The 8,228-nt window shown below is 40.1% G+C and overlaps 1 long non-coding RNA gene across 1 annotated transcript in view; it reads left to right on the top strand.

Annotated features, from left to right (window-relative positions):
* LOC122466505 overlaps window positions 1-7,903 on the top strand; it is a 58,730-nt gene extending 50,827 nt beyond the window's left edge. Inside the window, exon 3 of the long non-coding RNA XR_006292098.1 lies at window positions 7,826-7,903. This is a non-coding gene — a long non-coding RNA (uncharacterized LOC122466505). The remainder of the gene's footprint in view (window positions 1-7,825) is intronic.
* The last annotated feature ends 325 nt before the right edge of the window (window positions 7,904-8,228 follow it).

Below are 8,228 nucleotides of genomic sequence, written 5' to 3' on the forward strand. Positions count from 1 at the left end.
CTAGAAGTGATATCACACATCGCTATGTGAACTCCCTAGGCTATCTTTATGAGAAGGATTTACAGGCTGTATTCACTCTGAAAATGGGCACCAAGAGCATCAAAGTTGAGGCATTCTGTGAATCCTGAATGTGTGAGGCACTGTAAACCATAAAGAAATGCCCAGTGGCAGAGTTTGTAAACTAAAAGGAGAAACACACAGACAAGCAAAGAGTAGGGGGAAAGGGAATTACATGCAAGTAAAGTGGTCACAGATATAATTGGCAGTGTCTTGATACATTTTTAAAATTAGGTATATTAATTAGATAATTGAGTGGTAAAAAGGACATCCAATCTTGCCATTATTAGTTAGCTAATTTTTCGCATTTATCACAAGAAGTGAGTCTTCAGAAGGCATTTGTATATGGAGTGCATAGTGTCCTTAGGGATCATGGAACATCTTATCTTTGAAGAAGTTGGCAATATCAAACACAAATTTGGACAAAGAATGCTGAGGGTGGTTGCAAATAGGTGATGGGGGTTGTGGGTATGGGAGTGAATGAGTGAACAGGTAATACTGCTTGATAAGGAAAGTCACAAAAGTGAAGGAGAGAAAAAAATTGTAGTGGAGAAAGTCCAAGTGGGAATCTCGGCAGATGCATTTACTGGCACAGAAGCAGTAGTGGAGGATTCATAGGTTGGATGAGCCTGTTTAAGGATTAGTAGGATGGGCTTTGAGGTGGAAAAGAATAGCAAAAGAGCTGAGGGTGGAGTGAAGAGATTCTGTAACTGAGTCAAAGGAGGAAATGAGAGTAGTAGGGAGGTAGTGGTCAAGAAAATGAGGTGATGGGCAGGGAGGAGAAAGTTGGGTAATGAAAAGATAGGAGATAAAGTAGCATTTGGCAAAGTCAGGGTTGAGCAAGTGGTCTTTTTATGAGCCAGAGAGCTGGTCTGGGATGAAAGTCAAACTAGTGGGCTAGGATGAGGGGTTGGGTTCATGTTTTCCGCATGCACAGGTGTGTTGTGGGTAGGCTAAGGGCTCAGCTGGGAAGTTAGAGATTGAGATTACCAATGATGAGAGTAAGACTAAGAGGAAGAGAGAGGCAGCCGGAGAGAAATTGGGTGGGACAGTAGGTCACCGCTACATGGAGAGGGATCAGAGCTGTGGATCTGATGGAGTGCAATGGAAAGGAAGTTGTGATAGAACCAGGAACTGGAGGTTGAACAGAGCAGAAATCAAGAAGGAGCTGAAACAATGAATGGTGCATACTTTTGTGTATTCTCCACAGATATGTCATATAAAAAGTTAAATTCAGCAAGAAGATGTTTCAGGGATGGCAGGGGAATGAAGAATGGGATAGTAAGGGCTGAGGGGAAAGATGACGTGTTCAGGAGCACATAGTTTGGGCGGATATATCCCTTATGGATGAATTTATTAAAGGGTGAACTCTATATCCTAGTGCAGAGTATAGGAAAGGGATTGGTAAAGTACAGGTGGGAGTTAGTAAGGAACTCATGAAATTACAGAACTACTACCAGTTGTATGTAACCTATCACTGAAATCAGCCTCTATACCAGATGACTGGAACATAGCTAATGTAATGCCAATTTTTAAAGACTGCTCCAGAAGAGAACCTTGCAATTACAGGCCAGTAAAGCCTTGCTTCAGTACTGGGCACAGTGGTAAAAACAAGCATGTGGATAAGGGTGATCCAGTTGATAATGATATACTTGTATTTTCAGAAAGCCTTTGTCAAGATCCCTCACCAAAGGCTCTTAAGGGAAAAAAAAGTAATTATGGGATAAGAAGGAAGGTCCTCTCATGGATCAGTAACTGGTTGAAAGGTAGGAAACCAAGGCTACAAATTAATAGCCAGTTTTCACATTGGGGAAAGCTGAACAATGGGGTCCCCCAAGGATCTATACTGGGAACTATGCTGTTCAACATACTCATTAATCTGGGGTGAACAGTGAAGTGGCAAAGTTTGCAGGTGATACAAAATTATTCAAGATAGTTAAGTCCAAAACAGACCGAAACATTACAAAGGGATCTCATAAAACTGGGTGACTAGGCAACAACATGGCACATGAAATTCAATGTTGATAAATGCAAAGTAAAGCATATAGGAAAAATAATACTAGCTATACATATACAATGCTGGGTTCTAAATTATCTGTTACCACTCAAGAAAGAGATCTTGGAGTCACCATGTATACTTCTCTGAAAACTTCCACTCAGTGTGTGGCAGTGGCCAAAAAGGCCTACAGTCAGTTAAGAACTTTTATGAAAGGTATAGAGAATAAGGCAGAAATATCATAATGCCTCTATTTAAATCCCTGGTACTCCCACACCTTGAATACTGCATCCAGTTTTGGTCACCCCCTCTCAGAAGATAGTGGAACTGGAAAAGCTTCAGAGAAGTGCGACAAGGATGATCAAGGATATGGAATGGCTTCCATATTAGGAGAGACTTAAAAGACTAAGGCTGTTCAGCTTAGAAAAGAGATGATTATGAAAGAGGTCTATAAAATCATGAATGATGTGGAAAAACTGAGAAGAGATGTATTTACCCTTTCACACAATACAAAAACCAGAGGTTACCCTTATAGGCAAACAATATACAAACAAGTAGTACTCTTTCCATACTGCCCAACTAACCTGTGGAACTCATTGCCCGGGGATGTTGTGTTGGCCAAAAGTATAAATGGGCTCCAAAAAGTACTGGATAAGTTCATGAAGGATATGCTGATCAAAGGCTATTAGCTGAGATCGTCCAGAATGCAACCCCATACTCAGCATGACTCTAAATCTGACTAGCAGATGCCAGGAATGGAAGACAGGGTTGGATTGCTCTATAGCTGCTCTGTTCTCTACACTCCCCCTTAATTTCTGGTATGGGTCAATGTCAGAGACAGGATACTGGGGAAGTTGGGTCATGGTCTGACTCAGTATGGGAGCTTTTATATTCTGATGCACTTTCTACATCAACCTGCATATTGTTGACTTTAACTGTGTCATCGTGTATTCATATTCAAATATACTGAAGAAGCTTACAACAGCAGAAACCAAATGCTCTACTTATAGTTTCTATGATCCTTTATTTCCTGAGCCATTTGCCAAGTAAGGAAAAGGTCCTTTCCCCACCCTTACCCAATGATGTCAGCCTTCACCACAACATATTTTTTGCACCCATTTATGGAAATTTCATCTAATCACATTTCCCTTGTTTGCTTATGAGAATATCATGTGGAACTGTGTAAAATGCCTTGCTAAAATCTAGGAATATCACGTCTACAGCTTTCCACTATTCACTTGGCTAGTAGCCCTGTCAAAGAAGAAAATTCGGTTGGTTTGGTATGACTTGTTCTTGACAAATCCATGTTGGCTATTATGTAGCACCCTATTATCCTCTAGGGGCTTTCACAAGAGCCACAAGAAAGATTGAAGAATTAGAAAACTTAACTTATAGTGATAGACACAGGGAGCTCAATCTATTTAGCCGAACAAAGAAAAGGTTAAGGGGTGACTTGATTACGATCTACAAGTACCTATGTGGGGAACAAATATCTAATAATGGGCTTTTCAATCCATCAGAGAAAGTTATTACACAATCCAATAGATGGCAGTTGAAGTTAGAAAAATTCAGACTGGAAATAAGGTGTAGATTTAATTAACCATTGGAACAGTTTACCAAGGTTCATGGTGGATTCTTCAGCACAGACCATTTTTAAATCGAGACTGGTTGTTTTTCTAAAAGATCTGCTCTAGGAATTATTTTGGGGAAGTTCTATTGCCCGTGTTAGACAAGAAGTACGATTAGATTATTACAATGGTCCCTTCTGGCCTTGGACTCTATGAATCTATTAAATTAGTTGTTTAATAAGTTTTTCCAGTATCTTTCCAGGTATTGAAGTTAGATTGACTTGGTGTATGGTTCCCTGGGGCCTCTGTTTCTCTTTTTAAAGAGAAGTACTATGTTTGCCTTTTTCCAGTCCTCTGTGACCTCACCTGTCCTCCAAGAATTCCCAAAGAGAATTGCTAATGGTTCTGAGATTGCTCCAGCTAGTTCCTTAAGTACTCTTGGGTTAATTTCATCAGACCCTGCTAAGCTGAATATATCTCATTTACCTAAATATTCTTTAACATGTTCTTTCCCTGTTTTGGCTTGCATTCCTTCTCCCTTGTTTCGAATATTAATTGTGCTAAGTATCTAGTCACAATTCACTCTTCAATGCCTATTTTGCTTCAGCCTTCACTAAACAACTGAGCCTTCTTGATATTGTCCATTATTAGCACTTCTGCACTAAGTAGAGGACCTATGCTTTCCCTCATCTTCTCTTGAGCCTAATGGATTAAATGGCCATTGAGTCAAAACACTCCACTGTTTTGTGAGGCATTATTTATTATGTGAATTGATTTAGTTCCTTCATGCCTTTCTCCATTTTGGGGAATAGCAGGGTATGCTGTTCTTACTTCCTTTCATTTTTTCATATAGTGCATTTACAGTTAGGCCCTCTTCATAGGAAGCCCCATTATCTAAAAATATCTTTAGATTGTTGTAGCACTTATGTGCCAGATACTTTCCATGCACAGAGGAAGACGCAGCCCCTGCTCCAAATGAACAGTTAAAGAATTCAAATTATTTTCTTGTGATTTTTTTTCCTCCAAGTTACAGCTCTCATAGACACTTTTCTTTGGTACCAATTACTGTATGACTCTGACTCATTGTTACTCATGGCTACAATTTCAAGAAGATAATTTCTCACCATCTCCATTGCAGAAGTCCATAGGAGGGTTGTAGTAGGAGTGCCATCTAAATTCAAGAATTGATGCTTCTAAGATGGAGAGATGCAAAAAGTGAAACTGAGACCAAAATCACACTTTGCTTTGGCAGAAATCTCCCATTTGTATCATTACACTTTCCTTAGCATTTAGCCTTTTCTTTTACAAATGACAGCTGGGTTGCCAGAGCTTGAAGCCTGCATACTCTCTCAACTTGTTTTCTCTGGAGCAACTCACACTTTTTATTTCATTCAACTCTTTAATGTAATTTAGGATCTCTGCATTTCCTTCAGAAAAATCACATTAGAATAGCCATCAGACCACAGTAGATCATGTAGAAATGTTAGGCCAGATTTTTCAAAGGTGCAAATGGCAGTTGGACACTCAACTCCTGTGGGGTTTCACTGGGAGCGGGACACCTCGTTGACCTCTGGGCCATTGAAAAATCTCCCCCATTGCCCTACAGAGTCTTAAGGTATCTCTTTGCCTATTGACACCTAATTGTGTTGACCGGATAACTTGTTCAATATTATTAAGATACTTTCACTTCTAGGAAGCAACTCCACCCAAGCAGAGGAGGAGATTTATAGGAGAGCATGGCCACACAGCCCTTGCTGGTGTGTGAAGTCACAGAAAACATAGTCATGAAATTTAGCTTCTAGAGAATCAGAAGATGGAGAAAATACTTACATGTTATACCACAACAGTGGTTTATCAGGGAAGGGTATTACTGAGAGTGAAAAAAAGCTGTTTTAGGGATTTTTTTATGTTGTTTTGTCTGAGCAAAGTCCAGCAGACATAGAGCCAAGGGAGTAACATCTCTCTTCTTTAAGGATACTTCAGAGTAAGACCATTCTTTGAGGGAAAATGAGGCTTGAGGCCTTAGCCTTTATCTAGTCATGCAAACCTTGTTAATGTGATGTTTGCCTCTAGTTATACAGACAAACAAGACTTTTACATAGCCTAGCGATAAAGCCATCAATACATTCCTATAAGTCTCTACTTAATCACACAACAAGCTGTACTTCTAGAATTTTCCTGTGCATTAATATAGTATCTTGCAATATCAGATGGGCAGGATGAACAGAACAAACAGTCCTGCCAAAACCTGCTCTCTCCCTCATTATTGTAAGCATTAGAAAGAACAAAGTAGCCAGCAGAAATGCAGCTACTCTATTGGCCAGCTGTCCATGGTGCTCGGCTACCTTAGGCTTTCCCTAATTATAAATGAACTGTCATATAGGTCACAACACTGTTTAAGGCGATCATGTCCCCATCTGAGCTTCTCCCGCTAAGCTTTTCAGTTGTTAAATGACATTGCGTTCTCATTTGCAATGTTGCTACCAACCACATGGTAGCAAACACATGATCAAGCATCTACTTTTAGTCAATAGATTAAATCCAGGACTGAGAAAACCGATTGTACGCACGGGAGATCTGTGCGAGCTGGGTGGTGTGAGGGTGAGAAATCCCCCCCCCCCCCCAGCCTCATTCTATACATGCTTCACAGTTATTCTTGAGCTCTACTTCTCTGTGAGAATTTTGCAGGGGGATCTGTGTATTCATGGATTCCCTGCCTCCTTCCCCATCCCACCCTGCCCCAAACCCCCTCCTGCATGCTAAGACAGAGGGAGTGCCTACAGATCATAGTTGTATGGCATATATAGGGGATGTGGACTCCTGTGTGGACTCACTGAATCCAGTTACTTGGCATACTGGCTCTGCTGCACTCAGGGTTTTCTATGGTTGTGGTGTGTGGATGAGGATCTGTATTTGTATAGCCAGGATGGCACTGTGTTTCTGAGTTACTGTGTGAAGTGTGTTCCGTTTCCAAAATGAACTGTGCCATACCCATAATATACTATTTAGTAAAACTACTAGGACCTTACTAGATTTGCTTTATGCTAGTTTCATTGAGCCTATATTGAAATTACTGAATGATGTTTTCAAGTGGCATCTTCTACTAGTACAATAAAGGGTGACCAATAACGTGAGAATTTTAATTTGTTTCTTTGTGATGTATAAGATTTTTAAAAAATTGTGGCTATATCAGGAATATCAAGATTTATCTTCCCTATTTTGCTGAAGAACTCCTTGGAAGGTTAGAGAAATAGTGTGGGAGCTGTCTCAGCCCTCAGCTTAAGAGGAGAGGACATTGAATCCTCCACTTAAAAAGCTTTTCTCCTAGAGCTTCAATCCTGTATCTTTGATGACAGGCCCCTCTGACCACTTGAAATCCCAATGACTTGAATGCGACACTATGGAAGTTCAGGCATCTGCTTGTATGCATGAAAGTGCTGAAGTAGAGCCTAATTCCCCCCTCCTCCACTCCTGTAGTTTGAGTTAAATAGGTGTTAACAGAAAGAAATGAAAAACAAAGATTTCTAAACAGGTAAAATAAAATCCCTTCCCCTCTCAGTTGCTCTGGTTCCAGTATCTTGTCACTTGTGAGGTTGTCATCCCTCTCTTTCTCTATCCCAAGGAAATTAAAACCTGAAAGAACTCCATCCCCTCCCCCGCACCTCCTCGGTATTTGTTACATATCACAAATAAGAAAAGGCCACAAACACATTTTTTTTCTCTTTTGCAAGTCACCTTTACAATAAAATTGATCAAATTTTTAAAAATAAAATCCGGGGAACTGTTTTACAATTTAGGAGAGTGAGATATAATTTCTTTTTTTCCCCAGTAATCTGATGGTTTGTACTGCAGAAAAGGTTTTGCCATGCACCTGCTGCAAATACCACCAAATAGTTGAAGTAAATACTGAGGCAGAAGTTGCACTCCTCATTGCTGACAACAGCATAGCCTGCAATTTAGGAAAATCCCACCTAATTTAGGGCTGGTTAATATTCTGATGCTAGTGTGTGGTTTTCTTTTAAGTAACAATGTTGAGTTCTTGTAGACACAGAGAATAGAGGAAATTAGGGATAGGCAAACACATTCAGGTAGAATAAAAAGAACACCCGAACCTTCATCCAAAGCTCATACTAAACCTGAACTGAACAAAGTCACATGCCCAAGAAGTTCATTTAACTTTTGGTTCTTGTTTTCCCGTGTACAGATCTCTTTGCACTTCCTGGTTTCAGCCATAACCAGAAGGTGAAGTACTCAATTGAGAGAGAGAGAGTCTGCCATACAGGTAAGAGTGAGTGTCTGATATACAGGTAATCTATATAGTGTACTTAGATTTTCAGACAGCCTTTGACAAGGTCCCCCACCAAAGGCTCTTAAGCAAAGTAAACTGTCATGGGATAAGAGGGAACATCCTCTCATGGATTGGTAACTGGTTAAAAGATAGGAAACAAAGGGTAGGAATAAATGGTCAGGTTTCAAAATGGAGAGCAGTAAATAGTGGTGTCCCCCAATGGGTCTGTACTGGGACTAGTCCCATTTAACATATTCATAAGTGATCTGGAAAAAGAGGTAAACAGTGAAGTGGCAAAAAATTTTCAGATGATACAAAA

This window comes from Chelonia mydas, chromosome 7 (genome assembly GCF_015237465.2).
Source record: "Chelonia mydas isolate rCheMyd1 chromosome 7, rCheMyd1.pri.v2, whole genome shotgun sequence".
NCBI classification, from domain to species: Eukaryota; Metazoa; Chordata; order Testudines; family Cheloniidae; genus Chelonia; species Chelonia mydas.